Genomic DNA, 20,922 nt, shown 5'->3' with positions numbered 1-20,922 from the left:
GCAGCTGGGTTTAGCTCAGCGCAGCTCAGCCAGGCTCTGTTTAGCCAATTCAAGCCCAGTTCAGCCCAGCCCAACAAAATTTAGTCCAATTTAGCCCAGTCCATGCCCATTTAGACAAGTTCAGATCTGTTCAGCCCACTTTAGGCAACTTTAGCCCAGTTTGGCCCAGATAAGACCAGTTCAGCCCACTCCAGGCAAGTTGAGCCCAGTTTAGCTCAGTTCGGCCCAGTTCAGCCCACTTTGGCCCAATTCAGCCAAGTGGGCTAAACTGGGCTAAACAGTGCTGAACTGGGCTGGAGAGGGACGAACTGGTCTCATCTAGGCTAAACTGGGCTGTAGGGGCTGTAGTGGGCTGAACTGGGCCAAACTGGGCTGGACAGATCTGAACTTGTCTAAATGAGCTGGACTGGGCAGAACTGGGTTAAAGTGAGCTGGGTGTTGCTTGGGTGGGCTCAAGTGGGCTGGACTGGGCTGAAGTGGGGTAAAGTGATCTAAACGGGGCTGAATTAGGCTAAACTGGTCTGAACTGGGCTAAACTTTGCTGAATGGGCTACACTTGTCTGGGCTAAAATGGGCTAAAATGAGCTGGGTAGGTCTGGGAAGTTCTAAACTTGGCTGTGCTGAGATGGACTGGCCTGGGCTGGGCTAAAATGAGATGGATTGGTCTGGGAAGTTCTAAACTGGGCTGAAGTTGCCAAACTGGGCAGAACTGGCCTGGAGTTGGCTGAACTGGGCTGGAGAGGGCCAGGCTGGGCTGAAGTGGGCTAAACTGGGCCAAACTGGGCTATAGTGGGCTGAACTGGGCTGGACAGATCTGAACTTGTCTAAATGGGCCTGGACTGGGCTGGATAGGATTAAAGTTTGCTTGGCTGGGCTTCACTGGGCTGAACTGGACCAAACTGGGCTGAACTGGGTGGAGTGGGCTGAACTGGGACAAACTTGGCTGGACTGGTCTGAATTGGGCCAAACTAGGTTTAACTGGGCTAAAGGAGGCTGGGCTGGGCTATATTGGGCTGGAAAAAGCTAAACTGTGCTGAATTGGCTAAATTTGTCTGGGCTAAGATGGACTTGGCTGGGATGGGCTAAAATGAGCTATGTTGGTCAAGGAAGGGCTAAACTGGGCTGGAGTTGGCTGAACTGGGCCAAACTAGTCTGAATTGGGCTAAACTGGGCTAAAGGAGGCTGGGCTGTGCTATACTGGGCTGGACAAGGGTAAACTGTGCTGAACTGGGCTAGATGGAACTGGGATGGGCTGAACTTGGCTAAACCAGGCTAAACAGGGTGGAAAGGCTCTGAAGAGGGCTAAAGTGGTCTGAACTGGGTTAAACTGAGCTGGGCTTTGCTTGAGTGAGCTAAAGTGGGCTGCACTGGTCTGAACTGGGATAAACTGTGTTAAAGTGGCCGAAATGGGGCTGAGGTAGGCTAAAGTGGTCTGAACTGGGCTAAACAGTGCTGAATTGTCTAAACTTATCTGGGCTAAGATGGACTGGGCTGGGCTGGGGTAAAATGAGCTGGGTTGGTCTGGGAAATGCTAAACCGGGCTGAAGTGGGCCAAACCGGGTTAAACTGGTCCAAACTGGGCTGAACCGGGCCAAACTGGGCTGGAGTGGGCCAATCTGGGCTGGAGTGGGCTAAAGTGGGCTGAACAGGGCTGGACAGATCTGAACTTGTCTAAATGGGCCCAGACCAGGCTGAATAGGACAAAAGTTTGCTGGGCTGGGCTGAAGTGAGCTGAACTATACCACACTGGGCTGGACTGTTCTGAATTGGGTCAAACTGGGCTTAACTGGGCTAAAGGAGGCTGGGCTGTACTATACTGGGCTGGACAAGGCTAAACTGTGCTGAACCAGGGTAGATCGAGCTGGGCTGGACTGAACTTGTCTAAACTAGGCTAAACAGGGTTGAAATGCTCTGAAGAGGGCTAAAGTGGTCTGAACTGCATTGAACTGAGCTGGGCTTTGCTTGGGTGGACTAAAGTGGGCTGGACTGGTCTGAAGTGGGGTAAACTGGGTTAAAGTGGCCTAAACGTGGCTGAACTATGCTAAACTGGTCTGAATGGGGCTAAACTGTGCTGAATTGGCTAAACTTGGCTGAGCTAAAATGAGCTGGGTTGTCCTGGGAAGGGCTAAACTGAGCTGGAGGGGGCTGAATCCCACTAAACTGGGCTGAAGTGGTCTAAACTGGGTTCAACAGGACTAAGCTGTGCTGGAGTGGTCTGAATTGGGCTAAACGCTGCTGAACTGTGCTAAATTGGTCTGGAGAGGTCTGAATTGGGCTAAAGTGGGCTGGGCTGTTCTTGGCTGGGCTTAGTTGAGCTGGACTGGGGTAAAGTGGGCTGGACAGGTCTGAACTGGGCTAAAATGCAATGGATTGAGCTAAACCGTTTTTAGCTGGGCTTAATTGCACTGGAGTGGTTTAAACTGGTCTGAACTGGTCTGAATTGGGCCAATCTAGGCTTCACGGAGCTAAAGGAGGCTGGGCTGGGCTAAACTGGGCTGGAGAAGGCTAAACTGTGCTGAAGTGGGCTAAATCGGGCTGGGCTGGGTTGGGCTTGGCTGAACATGGCTAAACTGGGTTGGAGTGGTCTGAAGAGGGCTAAAGTGGTCGAACTGGGTTAAACTACATGTAATGCTACAGTTGAACTAAAACATCACATCTAACAGCTCTTCACAAGACCAGGCAGAGAGTATCTGAGCCCTACTTGATTAGGATCTTAAGAGAAGCTGGGTAACCAACCAAAATTCTTCAAGCCCATGCAGAGAACCCATCCCAACATCAATTTTGTTCTCTACATGAACCCCCCCTCCTCCTTTGAGGCATCACTTACTTGTTTCTGTGTTCAAAGTGTTTCAGATTTCTTCCTCTGGTCATTTTTTCTGATAACACTATTTAAGGAATCTGGAAGTGGTGTATAGATGTGGTTTATATGGCAGAGGACTATATCTGTAAAAACCTAACAAAAAGAGATTATTATCCCATTGTTAATATGGGGAGATGGGGACAGAAAGAAAAAAAAGACTCATCTGTGTCTGGCAACAGCAGAGACAAGAAAAGATCACAGATGTGGGGCTGCAGAAAGCTATTCTAGCTAGAGAGGATGCAACATTGTCACTTCCCCTTTCTTACAGGCAGTTTTCCAGTTCTCAATTGGAAAAGGCAATTAAAAATGTCCTAACTCAGACTTTGGGCTTTTCTTAGTGGCAGTACTGGTGACAGCAGCCATCAAAAAGCTTTTAGTATGTTATAGCTTGTGCTGATGTCAATAGGTGCACTTGAACTCTGGGGATTAAAACACATCACCTATTACCAGATAAGATGAATAGGAAAACAAAAATGCAGGAGCATAAAGCATACAGCATCTACCAACACTCCAGTGAGGATTCATATTATTCACTCTACACACATACAAATATTTTCATTACAAAAGAAGGGAACTTCAATGAATGAAACAGGGAAAAACAGTGTGCTAACTGACCTTTCCAAGCATCTGCCATGGCCAATAGTAAATGATAGCTAGTGATGTTTTGTTAGACACTTTGGCTTGTCACCTCGTAAAGCTGAAACAGAAACAGCTGCAAAGCATGGGGAGGTGGAAAAAGTAGAGAAAAAACTGTAACTTCAACTGGTTTTAATAGGAACCAGCTTCGCCACTTCCACCCTTCTGGTATTAACGCCTCTAAGCCACTAGATGGCAAACCTCCCGTACGCAGACGGGCTAAAAACGTTGCGGCTGCTCAGCCCGGAGAAGAGAAACTGCGTGGAGACCTTACAGCAGCCTCCCAGTATCTGAAGGGGGGGCCTACAATGATGTTGGAGAAGGACTCTTCATCAGGGACTGTAGCGGTAGGACAAGGAGGAACGGGTTTAAGCTTAAATAAGGGAAGTTCAGGTTAGATACAAGGAAGCAACTCTTTACTGTGAGGGTGCTGAGGCACTGGAACAGGCTGTCCAAAGAAGTGGGGAATGCTCCATCCCTGGCAGCGTTCCTGCCCATGGCAGGGAGGTTGGAACTAGATGGTCTTAAGATCCTTTCCAACCCAAACTATTCTATGATAATCCTAAATAAGAAGTTATCTTGTGTGTTGCTTCTTTACTTTCTAAAATATTAAATGCCTTCCTTTATTGTTCATGTCAGATATATGCAACTTGAACTATCATGACAAGTACTGTTTATGGGGGGTAGCACATCTCAAATTCTAACCTATAAACCTGAATTACAAACATGTTAATGAGAAGGTACTAAGGCAAAACATGTACATATTTTCTCCTTCCTATGCATTCTGTAAAATACTTCACAGTTTGTATTTGCTGCTGCAGGTCTGGTCTCAACTAATGCATTACTTGTGAAAATACAGAAGGGTTTTGGTTTGGGAGCATAATAGCCATAAAAAAGATACAGAAACAGATTTTGCAGCCATGAGCACTCACACTTGAAAAATCTCTACTAGCTAGTTTTTGGTATCTCTGCACTACAAAATCATGCCATGAGCTCCAGCCTACTTCCCCTGAGGGAAAACGTATTCAAAAGATACGGAGTTGCAGAAAGCCCACAAAAGAGACTTGTACTTGCTATGCAAACACATATGTTCACAAACACTATTTGTTTTAATAGACAGAAATAAGGCTCTGTTCATTAAAACAGTTTAGAGCTGCTGAATACTCATGAGAAATGATCCTCTTGCGTTTTAAAATTCAATAAGAAGCGTTATTAAACTTGCTTTGACCTCAGCATGACACATTTCTGCATGAAATTGCCTTAAGACTTTTAAAATCAACAGTGACAATAACTCAGTGAAGATGGTAAAACACACACAGTGGAAGGACTCAGCTGGCAAGAGCTGGATTCTGGGAAGCACTGAATACAAGACATTCCTGTAAAATATTCCAGTTTCCTTTTCTTGAGTCACTTGGAGACTTACTTTTGAAGTAGATGGAGACATGCAAGAGTTATACTTAACAACCAAGAGGATCTCTGACACAAAATGGAGTGGTTTTGCTACTTTAAGTAATTCAGCACCTGTAAGGAAAAGAATCATCTAATGGAATGCTTTAAAATGGTGGGAATATAGAATTTGTGAGTCACCATATAGTGCTTTCAAATTACATTTGTGCAACATTATATAATATTGTGCATGATCATGTCTTGAACAGAATTAATTATGAATCAGTATCTCTTCATGTCATTCATTTCCATCTCCCCTGAGAGCTGACTTCCATTCTTCATTGAAATAATCCCTCTGAGCAAGACAGTCATTAGTCTGCCAAATTGATAGAATAAAATATTCCCCCCTTTATGGGACCTCCTTTAGCACTCATGACAGTTACAGCTAAGTGAAATACATCTTTTGGATTCCTCTTATTCCTTAGGGCCAAGCAAGGAATCTCTCTAATAAAAGAGTCCCAGCATATGTTTACCCATTCAGTTTCAGAATCTCCCCCACTATCCTTCAACAGCTGAACTTCACTTTCAGTACAAAGCCCTGAAATCCAATTAGAAAAAAACTCACTAGCAATACAGGAATACCACTGTCCAGCAGACTTCTCTCAACTACAGATAAGGCAAAAGGAGAGCTCCAAAAAGGCCTATTTATCTTTCAGTGGGAGGTCACCTAAGAGCAACTTTTCAATATAGGGGGATAATATTGAGAGTCAAAATGATCTCTGCCTCTAATCCAGATGTCCATACAGTCAAGCTACTGAGCCTCCATTTGAACTAAAAACATGACTTGACCGCAAGTCCTTCTGTTCAGACCAAAGTACAATTATCATCTCCTCAAAGAGGTCCAAGGTTATCAGACAACTCACCTTGACAAGTCCTACTGTTCTCAGCTCAGTAGGAACAAGACTCTACTCTCCAGGTTTAGCTCCACTGCCATCCTAGCTGGATGGAACAAACAAACATAGGATGGCTTAGGCCTAAGGACACCAGCTGTCCCCAGACACCACAGTTCTGGTGATGGACAAATAGATAAGTGAGATTAGTCATCACATGAGATACCTTTCTGCAAGTCTTCAAACACAAGATATTGTGCCATGCTAACAACATTAGGGGATTGCCTCAACCTTGTCCCTTAAGACTGTAAAGTAAAACTCACCTCTTGCTTCTCTGCTAAATAAGCTGTTGTTTTATTTCTTCTTAAAGACAAACCTTTTTCCAGCTTTGCCAATCAGTCTGTGCTTGTGTGCTGAGCAGCCAAGTAGAAAAAAATACTTCCCTTTGTTCAGCCAAGTTGCAACTGTATCACAGTTGAACCATGATGGGTCAACACATACCTGTAACTTGAAAATAAAGAGAAATTAACATCCACTCTCACTATGATTTGTTTGAGCAGGTCACTGCTTGGTTTTGGGTTTCTTTTAAGCAACAGGTATATTGAGCTAAATTCACAATTGGAATAAGCTACCTAAATATACCAGCAGCAACCAGCTATTGCCTCAAGCATTCTTGCTTCTTGCCTCCCTGTGCAGATGCATGCTTTAGCTGCAGAGGGTAAGAATTTGCCTACTACAACAGAAGATGCTGTCATCCATTACTGCATTCCTGACCACATCTCCATCCTGGTGAAAAGAATGGTTGCAGTACTGCCAAGACACTTGGGGATAAATTATTAGGCAGCTTCCTCAAATATGGGAGGTATGGCTTTAACTCTGTGAGGGAGAAAGGTGCTCTACACACATTCAGTGGGCTCTGCTTCCTCCGAGGACCACATGAGCAGCTTGACGCTGGTATCTTTATATTTGCTATACTTCCTATGTTCCTAAGAATTTATGTTATGAAAAGAGCTGTCTATCCTACTAGATATTCCATTTTACCAAAAAGTCAGCATCTCTACCACGAGTCATGGTTTGGCTTCTTGCCCAGTTGAAAGATGTTGAAAACAGTCAACTCTATAGCCCATAAAAGAGCAAACATAACCCAATAAAAAACCAAAAGTAAGCCTTCCCAGGTTTATATAAGATGAAAATTCTTGAGAAAATCTTTTGCCCTTACCATTACTATTACCTTTATTTGCTGTTCTGCCCCTTACAGGTCATGGCTCACAGCACAGTTCTTCCATCAGCAGATTTCAAAAGCACTGTGCACTCCACTATGCATTTTTTACATCTCCAATCCCCACGTCCATCCTGCCTAAACTTAAATTGAAAATTCTTTTCTTAGAAACCAATAATATCAGAGGCTCATTGAAAGAGATGTCACAGGAGTCATTTAAGGTTTTCATGTATGGCAGAATACTCCCACTCACATCCTGAAGAATGTGGGGAGGTTCAAACAAAAGGATCTAACCACATGTCAGACTAAACCAGCAATGCATATCATCTCCTACCCACACCATGCTTCTAAAGCTTCATGTCTGTTATGAAAGAAGTCTCTTTCCATCTGCACGCAACACTCACTATTTCATGTTACCGGTCTTGCTGAGAGTTCAGTAGAAAAAGCAAGAAATTGTTAGTGGCAAAGCATTAGTGGCAAACTAACTCTTGAAATCCTTTTCTTCACAGACACAGAGAGCACCTTGCAGTGTTCCTATAGAAACATTCAGGAATACGTGTTCCTCTTGACTATTCCATTGACACTGTATCCTCAGACTCTGACTTCAATCAATTCATCCTCTCTCAGATAGTAAATTGTACTGGGTTTCGTTCTGCGGTATTGTTGACAATGTTTTCGAGGCTTACTGCAGCCTGGGAAAGTGTTAGGCAGGAAACTATGTATGAAGTTAGCCATATTTTGTTACTGTCATTCCGGCAGTTTTCCAGATCTTTATGTCACTAATTGCATGTGATTACTGACAAAAAGAAGAGAGCTCTTCTAACCATGATACTAAACAATGCCATTAATTCCATTCTACACATACAGAATACATAATTTGCAACAAATCCGGCCCAAACTCTGAGGTGCCTTGGTAATCCATAATGACAGAAAGTGAACAATCCTTTTTCATTATGTACTCACATATTTTTCATCATCTATTGGAATTAGCTCTTGTCCTTGCATATTCATTTTTCCAACATCCTTTTAAGTTATTCAAAAGAACATTTACATTAGCAGGATGAAACCTGTGGAATCTGATTTAAAGAAATGGGCAGTTTTAAAAGAACTTTATATTTTTATATCCCCCTGCCCAGCAAGGACTCTCTGCTTTTTAGAGACCATCATCAGTTGGACTCCCCGTTGCAAGCTTCTATAATTGCTTCTCTGTCCGAATAAAACTTTGCTTTAAAGTGCCATTTACTGGTTTTCTTCCTTAATATGACATAACACTTTCTTTCCTGTACCAAAAGAAGTGGAGCAGTTTGGGGGTGTTACAGGCCACTAAAACTGAAATCTGCACTGGTGGAATTCCTTCTGAATAGTTATAAGTGAATTTGGCAGTGGCAAACTGCCGAAGTGGTGAACACTCTTCAAAACCTCTGATTTTGTTCTAAGCATATTACTAAAATCACAGGTTGTTTCCTGCTTTTTGTGTAGATAACAAATACATGAAGGTTCATGGCAGGGAGGAATCAGAATCACATCTCTTGCTTTTTCACAATCCAGACTTACCTTCAGTCACTTTTCATTTTTGAGACACAATCTTGCATCATCAAAATCTTGCTCCATCATTAATTTAAAGGCAATTCCTTTTGATCACCTTAATAAAGTAGAAGCATATAAGGAGGTTGCAGCTGGGTAATGCACTGGAAGACACAAAAGCTCAAAATTCAGCTAAGGAAACAGCAAGCTCGCTCTTTGCTAATACCATCATCTCTGCTTTTGTCCTACAAATGCTAACATGGTAAGAACCACAGCTGTGCAAAAACCAAGCTCTCTGTTAACAGTGGGACACAGGCTGCTTGGGCATGGCTGCTCTTCCGCTGGTAAAGTGCTCTTTGCTATATGCTTCTTGTTTCAAAACTGAAAAGGAGATACTTCCCAACATACAGTAAAACAAAAGGAGAATAAAGTAACTTCAAAAGTGACTGTGGAAGGGACAACAGAAGAATGCTCAATACTTCAAGACCTTTCTTTCTCCTTTTGCAATACAATGAAAACAAATGAGACTTACAGCATCACTCATTTTTAAGACTGATGATTCTATATTTAGAAAAGAAGTCAGACACTGGATTTCACAACCATATGTGGAAAACATTAAAGGGAAAACTGGATGGGATTGCCAAGGCACTATGGGGCCAAGAATTGCTATTTTTTTAAACCCACCCTGAAACACCAGTGTAAGGTGGGAATGTTTCACACAGCTCTCCTCTGTAACTGTCACTAACAATATGCAAAACCTGGCAGCACTGTGCTGCTCCAGAGGCTGAATTATGCTGGCAGCACCAGAACTAGATGGACAATTTTGGGACAGTTTCCAGTGTAACTGCCCAATCTCTGCCGGTTTGTGATGAAATAGGAAGTTTCAGTAAAAATTCCAGTGTAATTTTTGAGATGAATAGACAGTAGGTGGAAGAGCAAGGCTTCCCAGCCTTCCCTTGGAAGTGCATGAGAGGATTTTTACCATCAATAAGCAGTGCATGTCAGCCAGAATACTGCTGTAAACAGTAGAAAATTTGTGACTATATTGTTAACGTAGATAAAAATGAATGGCCTGAACATGCATTGTTACCACTTTCTTCTGAATATGTGCAGCAAGAATAGCAAAAAAAGTCTTGCTAAGAGCCCTCAAAATATTACTTATTAGTTCCTTCCTTTTTGAGGGAAGATTACACCCAGTAAAAATTTGTCCAACTTAAAAAGCCAAACATTCTTTTTTTGAGCCCATCCAGTTCTGCCAAAAGGCATATGGTCATGTTGGCACTTACTCTGTGCAATCCTTTGCACATTCAGAGGATCACATCAACATTGATTAATTGTCAGAATGCTCATATGAGACAAGCAAATAGAAATCTGACAGCCAGATGCCACAAACAGCACTGTATTCAATCAGATCATTTTATTGCCATTGCTTTTCCCCCATATTTTCAGCCTCTATAGCACAACCTCAGTTGCATATTCTCAAGAGGCACACAATACAGTACACATCTACATCACTAATACAAGTTGCAAAGTAAATGAATTGTGGGAGGTGGGGGGAATGGAGCTGACCATTCCGCTGTAAGATTAAAAAACATTTTGGGATTTTTATTAGAAAACTAGGCCATACAATTCTTAAACTTCCTTTTCATGACAGAGTTTCTCAGGTACTTTGTCCTTCACAAGACAATATCTGCCTTCAGGGAAAACAGTATGTCCACTGTTCAAGCATTACAACTTGGAAGGGCAGAGGAGCAAATACAGCACACTTAACTAAGTGAAACTACAAACTGCATTTAGACTGAAATAATGCAAAGAGCCTAAGAGTGAACATCCTCCTCCTCTTAAAAAAAAAATGGCATAGAGACTTTAAGAGCCACAGCTTGTCAGCATCTTCCTTTTCGTCATTGGAAGAGCATGCTGGCTCCTTAAAAGGATGTCTACATGATGCTTCCATTCTCTAAGGCAAAATATGAAAGGGGTCAAATGACTCATTATGGATCAAGACCTCACAGGACCCACTAATGCTGCATCCCCAGGCAGAGCGAGCACATGTAGAACTTACAATACTCCCATGGGAAGATACATACTGAAGGAACCAAGGGGAAATTGGGAAACAGACTGAAACCTGCCATGCTGGGAAACAGACTGAACAAGCTTACACTCTGAAAGGATGCAATATATGGCTTGAGTTTACAGTTTTGCCCTTGCAATCATAAGTTGTCCAGAACTGAAAGCAGTTCTGGTAGTAAGTCATACTCCCACTACCTGGAATGAAGGTGGTTGTTTCTTCAAACACCTTTGAAGAAATGTGGAACAAATCTGCACATGGCAGGACACCAACAGAGATTTCACAACTAATACCTTTATATTCTTCTCAAAATTAGCCAGGACAGCCATGTTTCAAAGATGACAGCTGTCTTGGCTGACTTTTAGACAAGCTACCCATGCAGTGACTCTTTAACTCTTTTCTGTCACATTATACAACTGCAAGCATTTACTTAAGACACATCAGTACAGGATGTACTCCAAATTAGTCCCTACATCACATGTTAATGACTTCTGAAGGCACTGGCTTTAAGAGATTACATAGTGTGCTCCTACACCTACATAAATGTGGCATTTATCTGGGTACTGGCTATTGTTCTAGACTGTGCTGGTTGCCAGCTGTTGTTCTGGGAGTCAGATAATGTAAATAATTAGCAGGCAGCACATTCTTCCAGCTGCCAATGCTGTAACAATTTCTCAGATGTTATCCCAGAATTAGGTTTAGTACTGATTATTAAGCACTTGATAATAATGTGTGGTAAAAGACAACTGTAACAGAATGAACAGTGTACAGGAAGAGCTCATTTTTTATCTCACTGGCTTTCTGCCTCCCTTTTCATCAAATTCTTCAGGAGTGGTAACAGTAGATTCAAAAGCAAATTTTTTGCATGCAGACAGTACTTTCTTAGCCCTCCTTCCTGCATTTCCATCACATCTCTGTTAATAGTGGTATGTTTTCATTAGTGATGGGGCATCGGCAGCTACTGCCACAAGCTGAGTCACATTCAGGTGTGCACTGCTATTCAGAAACAGATGTTTCCCTCTTACAGCTAACCACATGGGTTAGCAGTTCTACACAAAACCTGTCCACATCCGGCTGGGCAAACCACAGAGAGTCATCAGTACACTCACATCCACTCCCTCCCTGTACACAGGGCATTTTAGGAGCCACCATGTATTTTAGAGGTGCAATCCACTGCGGTTTGATTTTTATGCTTCATTCTCAGAACCAGTGGACCCCTCCCTGAGGTTCTGTGAGCCCTGAGAGCTGCAGAAAGGTCTGCTGTCACTGCTCAGGATGGAATACAAGTTATTTTAGCCCTTGCAAGAGCCAATGACTTCATGTAAGCTTCTGAGTAGAGACAGATACCAGCAAAGCTGCTGGTACTGACATGAACTTACCTTTGTCTGGAAAAACAAGCCTTCTGCAAATGTTTGATGAACCATCAGACACTTTGCGAGGATCTGCACCTCATCATCACTTGTAGAGTGCCCAAGATCTGGCATTAGTGTATCTATGTTAATGAAGACTCAGTGTTTAAGAAAAAGATCAGCTCACAATTAAAGCTATACTTCCAAAATGGGAGTTTAAAATTAGCATGTCTATAGGGTTTTTAAACTGGAGTATAAGTTGTAGTATATATGGACTGGAGAACATCCAATTAATAAAGATACAAAGTTCTTTAAGAAGTTAAAACTGCAGCCTCATATACTGTCTTAAACTTTCTCCAGTCACCCAAGCAATCACATTCACCCTAGTATAGTTGTGGACTTCAACTCGGAAAGCATTAAACGGATTCTAATCCAGTGACATACTATGTTGACTTTGTTGAGAGCATAATTAAGCCCCTGCTACTTGAAGTCTTCACCAAAAACTCTCCAAGTTTCTTTTAGTGTCACTACTGACACACTGACAAAGCCAAAAATATTCATTACTGTGTAGGAGTTAAGTGTTGTGGATATAGCAGATCTTAAGGGCTGAAGGCACTCAGTATTTGGATGCAATTCCTGGAAAAGCGTCAGGAAGCTTATTCATTAACAGTGTTAAATCAGCAAGCACCATAACTTTCCAGTTACACAGTTCTTAAGCTGATTTTTCAGTACCTGCAGAGGCTTCAAATGTCTGGAAAATATATTTTGTAAAACTGAACTACCAACTCTGACTATTAGAAGTTTACCAGATTATGTTCTGCTTGTACAGGAACACTTGCATTGTGTCCTGAGTATCAGTACTATTCCTGCAAAACCGATGTGGACACTGCACTGACCTCTACTCAAGTTCAGCTCTGCAGGGTAATATATAAAAGTACTGTTCTAGGGCAATAGCTTAAAGATGAGGTAACTCATGTCTGAGCTTGACATATTTGATGGTAGCCAAGTCAACAGCCTAAAAACGTTAGCAAGGTACCAGAGCTAAACCCACTTTCCTCTTGGATGACCTCTCATTCCTTGCTGGAACAAACCAGGATGAAAGTGTAGATCTGAGGTCTGAAAGATAGTTCTTTTCTTCAAAAACTCCATTTTTATTCTAATGCCACTACTACGAGGCTGCTGAAGATTATAAAATGTGTAATTACTCCAAAAGAGAAGCTGGGGGATGGCAACAGAATCCTTCAGCATGACTGACATTCTACTGAGGGGTAAAAAAAATAATCCATGTGAAAGAGCTTGTTAGAATATGAGAGCCTATGAACTTGGGAGGTTTATCCAGGCTACAGACTATGCAGCAGCACCTTGCCTTTGTTGCGTTTCCCTGCATAACCCTACAATGTAAAAGTGGCCTTGTAACATGGTTCATTTTAAACTGTGACTGATTAGAAACTTGACTGTGCTGATAATCCAGTTATGTTTGGGGAATTACTGTGTACTGGTTGATTAAATTAAGAGCTGAAGACAGAATTAGGTACCACTTGCCACAGATATATACCCCTGTAGGCTTGTGTACATGTCTCATGGTTTGCTGTAACAGGCTATGCAGCAAAATTCTGAAGAGACAGATGATACAGGCAAGAGCTGTTCAGGTTAATCTGTGAATAGGCACGGCAGGAATGTAAGGGTGAGGTATAATACTCTCTTTGATTACAAAGAGAAACAAACTGGCCTAATAAAAACACATACAAGTCCCATTTTCAAAACACTGTCCCACTTCTGTCACCACTGGAAGAACCAAACCAAGCTGCAACATCAGGACTATTTCTTTTTCTACTGTAACTACACCAAATAAGCTGTGCTTGTTTGTTTGTGTGTGGTATACTTCACCGGCCATAGCTACACTGTCATTGTTTAAGATTACACCAAAACAAAAGCAGTAAAAGGATGTCATTTTGTATGGGACAACCCTTGCACACCATTGGATGTTGCAGTTTTTACAATTAAATAAACGATAGGAACATGCTAGATGGCTTCTCTTAACCCGACTTTCTATCTCACAACAGACGTTGTGACTGCTATGTAAAATTTATAGTGGGAAAATTATATGCATTAATTATTGTCTTTCTTAAAGAAATACGTGTTGGTAGCAGGACAGATATTTGCAGCCAATTTGCTTCACATCACTGTGTATTTTTCAGAGATCTCTCCCAAGTATTTTAAGAGTGATTCAGCAGTAATTCCAAAACAATTCTCATAAATTCTTTACCATGTTTGGACATAGAAACTTCTCCCCCCACCCCCTTTTTTTATTTTGGAGCATGCACTGCAACTTACCAAATGCAAGATTTCTGGTGCAACTTGAAAGCAAACTGTATTCTAGGCTTGCAAATGATCGGTGATTTCAGTTTGGGTTTAGCAGCTCACCAGTCAAGAAGAACTATTACTGGTAGAGAGAAGGCTGCGAGTCAAAACACAAGGCTGGATTCCCAGTAGCATTCAAGACCTGTGAATTCAAGCACTCAGCTACATTTAAGCATTTTATTTTCCATTACATACAAATACTTCACAAGGATAATATAGCAGAGGACAAAATGTACTGCGTGCATATGCAAAGAATAAACTAGTTAATAGTGAAAACTTTTGAGATTTGCTGTGAAATCCTAAGAACCGAGTTATGCTTCTATTCTATTAAACATTCATAAATATGCATGGGGTTGTGTTTTGGGCAAGAATTGTTGCTGAAATGAAAGCTCAGGGCACACAGCTCTTAAATCTTCACTGACGGATGAAGATAAGATACAATTTCTTCTTAGGCAAATTATAAAATGCCTGATTATTAAATTATGAATTAGTGAAATTCTCACATATTTCATCCATTGCTGTTAAGTAGTTTAAGATGACAAAGGTTCTATTTGTAACCAACTTCCAGTCCTGATATTTCTACAAGGTATACAGAAATTGAATAAAGTTAGTTGTATGAAAACTGCATTTTAACAAAGAGTGCATTAGAATTAACAAGGAATAATAATAATAATAATAATAATAATAGAACCCCAACAACTTGTGTTAATAAGTGTCCTGAGAGTAACAAAAAAGTAGACTGTGCATTACTCTGCTTGGTTTTCTGAAAGGAACGCTCCTGCCTATCCACTACTTGGGCAGTGGTATTTTGTCTCGAGATGTATATGGGTTAAATGCCTCGAGCAACATTCTCAAAGGCAAGTTAGTTGCTGTAACCCACACACAATACAGAACAAGCAGAAAATAATACATTTCTTTAAGTTACTGACCTCCAGATCCAGACGGACGCAGTAAATTAACAGATGGCCTAAGGGACCGTAAAAACCAATGAAAGACATAAACCATGTATACTATATTAAATGCCAGACTTCAGGACCAGGCATTGATTTTTATTGTTAAACTGCATTACTACTGCTGCAGCACAAGATTCACTAGAGACTTCTGTATTGATTTTGTCGAACAGCAATCAAGAGTTCAGTTTTTAATGGCATGTAGCTCAAACTGAAGTTCCCACTTACTGCACAAAGGTTTTAATCAATTAAGTCTTCCCATTACATACTCTCATTCACCCTGTATAACTGTCCTGCATAAAAACATAAAAGAATGACAATGTCATTTTGTTATCATTAATACTCCATGAAATTCCCTTTACTCATTAATTTAGTAACATTATAGATCCTCAGTGTGCAAGGCTTCAGAAGCAGTCTAAAAATCCTGTCACAGATTTTCTGCATGACTGCTCATCTTTGCAACTTGGAATTACACAACTGTAATGAAAGACAAATCAAGTATTGGAGAAAATTAATTCCTTCAGTTACACAGCACTCTGACAGTCGACTTGACCTTATTTCATGGGGTCCAATTAAGATTCCTCTGCCATCTGAAGTTTAAATGCCCACTATTGATCACAGCTCCAGCATTGAAGACAATAAACCCTTTCTCCATTACTCCAAATGAAACATCCTTTATCTTTGGCAAACATGATGAAATCACCAAAATAAATCCACCATAAAGCTGAAAAATTACTACCAATTGCAGACTTTGCGGTACATAAACTGTTCAAATTGTGCACGACTACTCCACACGTGGAATTACATGTACAGAAATTCATTCTGGTTTTACATTTGCAATCTCTGCGTGATAACTTTTGATGGAGACAATTTGTTGCGACCATAGAGCAAAGCAATGAAAACCTGAAGCAGTACTCATACACTTGCTGAGTCCACTGCAAAAGCAGGGACAGATATAAAGTATAATTATGTGGAGGGTTAGATTTTGAGGAGACAAATAATTAAGAATTCCAGCTGATAATATGAAACAGAGGGAACTAATAAAATCCATTGGTGTGAAAAACAAGATACAGAGTGGTTGAAATATAAACAAGATATGAGCTTATTCCTCACAAATGAAGCAAAATAGAATAAATCATGACATATTTGAAATGTTAAAATGAAGGAAAAAAAAAACAACTAATTAAGACTTGCAGGCAATAAATGACCATTGTAAGCTTATGAATTGACAGCACAGTCTGAAAGGATTCAGATACATAACTAAATGACAGGCAGTGCTGCAACAGGAAAGTAGCTCCCTTGATACAAAGCACAAAGTATGAAAATTAGCCAGCTGGGTTAGGTGTAAATAGCTTTTCACACCTTCCTAGTAAAAGGGCAATTGGGATCACTTCATAAAAATAGCTGCTGATAGAAACCAGCTAGTGGACTCTCTGGTTAGTGCTCAGATTAGCTCCTCTGAATGTTAACATATAGATGTGACTTTGATTGTGAAAAATGCAAAAATTACTGCTGGGTAAACCAAAAAAAAAATGAAATATGACAAGAAAAGAAGAAAATTGGAACAAATAACCACCAAAGAAAAAAAAAAAGGGGTCTTGACCCTTAAGTCTGCAACCTCTGAAGAACTAGAAATGTGAACAACAAAGAGCAAGGAGCTTCCTGAAAAACTAAGTGATAAACCATTTCTGATGCTGAGCAACCTAGGAAAAGAACTAAAGCAGATGTAATACATTCGCTGTTTAAAAATTCAACCTGTTTTCCAACACTGTTGAAACTGTTCAACTCTTCCACTGAGAAGAATGCTCTGTGCAATGTATGTCATGAAGCACTCTACGAAGTGATGAAGTTTCTGATAAGAAGTGATAATTGGCCACAGTACCAAGGCAAACTCTGATGTTGTGTGTTAACTCCCAGAACTGATCACTTCCCTGAGTTTGAAGTTTTAACAGAAGACACATTCAGCTGTGTTACTGTGCTGAAATTACTGTCCATGGAGTCCAAGTTAAGCAGGAAGATTACCAGAAAGTGACGATAGTTAAACTGACACAAAGATGAAAATAATCATTCTGCTCACACCTCAAGAGGACTGAGTGGCAACTACATGCTTCATTTACAGTGTGGCAGTATCTTCTGGAGGCAAACTGAGCTGCCTACCAGTGAAGGGCTACAGAGACTACACATTCCAATGTTTCAGTGAGAGGAGCTTTTCCATGCAAGCCATCAAGACAGGCACCAGAACTGGTCAGGTGCAGCAGTCCAGAATTCAGCAGAGGCCAACAGGTTTTAAAGGGTAAGAAGCATTACTAACATGAGCAGACATTGTTGCCACACATCAATGTTCATTAGAAATGTACTTAGGAAGTGCAACGCTTTCAGTTTTGTAATCCCCATCAGCATGAGCTGGATTTCTGTGATGTCTTGCAAACTGAGCTGCGCGTGGTCCTGCCCGTGTTTCCTATTTTAAATCACTCAAACAAACATGAGACCCTATGCACCTCAAGCACAGGGAGCCAAGTGACTATTTTAAGGAGAAAACCAACACCATAGGTCCATCAGGTTATTCAACAGCAATAAATGTTTCTCTACGTAATGAAACATGAACATTATACTAGCCACACAAGACTGCCATACCCATTTTGTGCCACTAAGCAACACATAAAGGAAATGCAACCCAATATATGAAGGCAATGATCAAAACTAACCTGAAAGTACCAGGGGAAAACCAAGCTGCACATAATCCTTCAAACTTCATAGAAGAGTGGTATGCTCTTAAAAGAATTTAATTAAACAAACAGGTTTTGGCAAACAATGAAGTATGATACGTTCACAAAACATGGGTAAGAGCTGTACAACCAATAGGACTAAAAGGAAAGCAACACTGCCTTTTAAAAGATTTAACTGCTCATACCATCAGCAAGAAAAAGCCATCAAAATTTGGCTGCTCTTCCAGATGCATTCCACTTCCTTTCATCTTGAATGAGTTCTCCTCAGGCTCCCATGAAAAAGCAGCTTTTTATTGGACAGGAATAAAACAAATAAACTGTGAAGCTAATATAACATGCAGCTCCTTTTAAAATCTCAAAATAAGACCTATTCCTTTCCTCCACCCACCAAACCTTGCCAGACAAGAGCTACGTAATACTGGGTAGTAGCAAGGCAGGAGAATGAGCTTTTGTGGGAAGAACAAGATTGCTCTTACTTTCAGAACCGTATTTCAGGCTGCCTTTACAAAAACGAGGGGATGATAAAAAAAAAACAGTCAGCTTCTTGAAGCCAGATTAATGGACACTGAAAGGTCAGTCTGGAGACTCTGTGCCTGAGTCATAAGCAAACCAAGACTCCACTATCCTTTATGTTCTGTATCACAGCAAGGAAATTATCCGTGCTGTATATGGAAAATCAGTCGCTCTGTTATTGTATACAACTGTGGCTTATAAATGAAAAATTAGATGCAGGATGCACAAGATCTGTGTGATTCTACTACAAACAGTACTTTATATTAAAACAAACTTCATAAAACAGCATTCATAATCTCCATAAAACAGACCCAAAATCCTAATCTATGTGATCCCCCCAAACCTCACATCTTTTCTGGAGTTGCTCCTGTTCCTTTCTTTGTTCTTATTAAGATTATTCCCTATTGTACTGGAATTCATTTACAGTTCTAAATAGTGTTTCTTCCTGTATTCTTTTCTGTGAACGAAGGCCACATACTCAGCATTATTTGCTACTTTCCTCTACTCTCTGCAGAGACTTCAGGCATTCACTTCCACAAAAGGACAAGATGTTATTCTTGATGCCTTTGTTTCTCCAAAACAGCAGCAACAACAAACACACTATCCACATCACCAGAGATGTGGCAGGCACCTCTGAGAAAAAAAAAAACCAAAAAACTAACAAAAAGCAAGGATTAGATATTCTTTACCTTTGGGCTAGGAAAAGAAGTGCCAAAAGCATCCCTGACACAATAAGCTACAGTTTCAGATGTTGCTATGCCTCCATTTGATTACAGAACGTAGAAGAGAGCGCTTCATCACCACTGATATTTATTTCCAATCGTGGGAGTGAAATGACAACTGACACCCAGTGGGAAATGAAGCACAAAGACTTTAATTGCCCACCTGTGCTCATACCTAGATCATGCTAAAAATGCTGAAGGACATGTCAGCCTTGTCTGCATTCCAGTTGTAATCCCAAAATCCTGCAGACAGCAAGGACAAGCTTGCTGAGAAATGAATTTAGCCAAGTCAAATGTCTTTCCAAGCATGAATCGAGCCATATGGTTTTCCACGTAACACATCTATAGCTAAATTTTCACCTGACATACTTAAGACTCAAAGGAATAAATACATGCATTTTCTCACTGAAGTGCCTGAGGATTCTATCATTATTAGTAATATTATTGTTCGGAACAAAAAACCGTTACCTTCTTATATACACCTCTGTGAACTAATTTCTAAACTAAGAAAGAAAAACCTGATTCAGAGCTCAGGCTCCCCATGAAGTATTGCCTGTAAAGGACCATCACTAGACTGCCTGATCTGTGTATGGCACAGCAAGATTCTGGACTTCGTCACTTGCTGTTGAGGATCTTTTTCCATCAGGCACCTTAAGGCTCTGCAATCTGTGCAGAGCACTAACAAATCACAATGCTCCTTGTTTAAATCAGAGTGTTATCTTAGACCTATTTTGCCCTTGCTTTACATACATGTAAGTGACAATAAAGTGTGTATCACCTGAAAATAAGATCCTTAAGTCAGTTGTGGAAATAGAGTTAGGAAGGAAGAACTGCTGTAAAACATTAGGAAGGAATGATACTAGGGGCCTTTTTTGCTTTCAAGAAGTAAGAAAGATATTGGGAAGGAAAGAAAACAAGAGTCAGGTAGAAAAGCAATGCTGAGAGCACTCAACAATAAGGAGCAGGTATTGGATACACACTGTATTTCATACCAAAGGAGTACGTAAAGCTACATTTGCTCTATAAAGAGCATAAAACCAAATAAGAGATGTGGATCTATCTAAACAGACATCATTAAGACAGATGCTGGAAAAAAAATCAAAATATGTAAAGTCAGTATTAATGTATAACACACATTCAATCTCACCTATCTCATTACCAAGATTTGTAGCAGGTGATTTGGTGAAGACTGAAGCAAGAGTACTTCACATTTACTAATCTCAGTTGCAGACCTCAAGCATTCTTCTCCCATAATCATGTTTGCTGTGGGAGGATGTGGGGGCTGTAATTGTCCCACTGAGGGCTTCTGACAGATGATCATATTTCAGATAGCTGAGCCTGTGAGTCTGTAAAATTTACTTTGACTTACTACATTAAAAGTAAAACAAAGCACTCGGAACACTGGCAAAAAATATGAAAATGTCTGCTCCTAAAAAGATGCTCTACAAAATGGGTTTTTTTTACCTTATTCATGTAATTTTAAAGATTCCAAATAAATACAGCGAATCTTACAAAAGTCTGGGATGCAGGGAGTCAGCTGCTATGAAAATGAAGCTGAAAAGTTTCAAACGCTCATACTATACACCATACATAAAAGTGAGGCATACATTCACAGAATCTAGGCCTCCATTTTAAAGGCTGTTTTCTCTTAACAGAGACTACTGTTACAGTATTGAAACCAAGCAGCTCTGGATGCAAATTCATACCAGTCTGTACAG

General features: G+C 40.7%; 1 long non-coding RNA gene across 2 annotated transcripts; it reads right to left on the bottom strand.

Annotated features, from left to right (window-relative positions):
* Nucleotides 1-2,632: 2,632 nt before the first annotated feature.
* Nucleotides 2,633-20,645, bottom strand: LOC134159382 (uncharacterized). 2 transcript variants are annotated; one of them, XR_009963131.1, is made up of 6 exons: nt 20,352-20,645; nt 14,267-14,872; nt 11,963-13,587; nt 6,992-7,129; nt 4,920-6,279; nt 2,633-3,572 (listed from the first exon to the last, which is right to left on the bottom strand). It is a non-coding gene; the product is annotated as an uncharacterized LOC134159382 (long non-coding RNA). The 2 variants fall into 2 exon arrangements; XR_009963132.1 differs by lacking the exon at nt 20,352-20,645 and having other exon boundaries at nt 2,633-3,557; nt 14,267-14,972.
* Between the last annotated feature and the right edge of the window lie 277 nt (nt 20,646-20,922).

This window comes from Pezoporus occidentalis, unplaced genomic scaffold, assembly GCF_034315485.1.
Source record: "Pezoporus occidentalis ecotype Australia unplaced genomic scaffold, CSIRO_AGI_Poc_V1 ctg145, whole genome shotgun sequence".
NCBI lineage: Eukaryota > Metazoa > Chordata > Aves > Psittaciformes > Psittacidae > Pezoporus > Pezoporus occidentalis.
The sequence above is the reverse complement of the archived record's forward strand: the minus strand, read 5'-3'. Positions and strand labels throughout refer to the sequence as shown.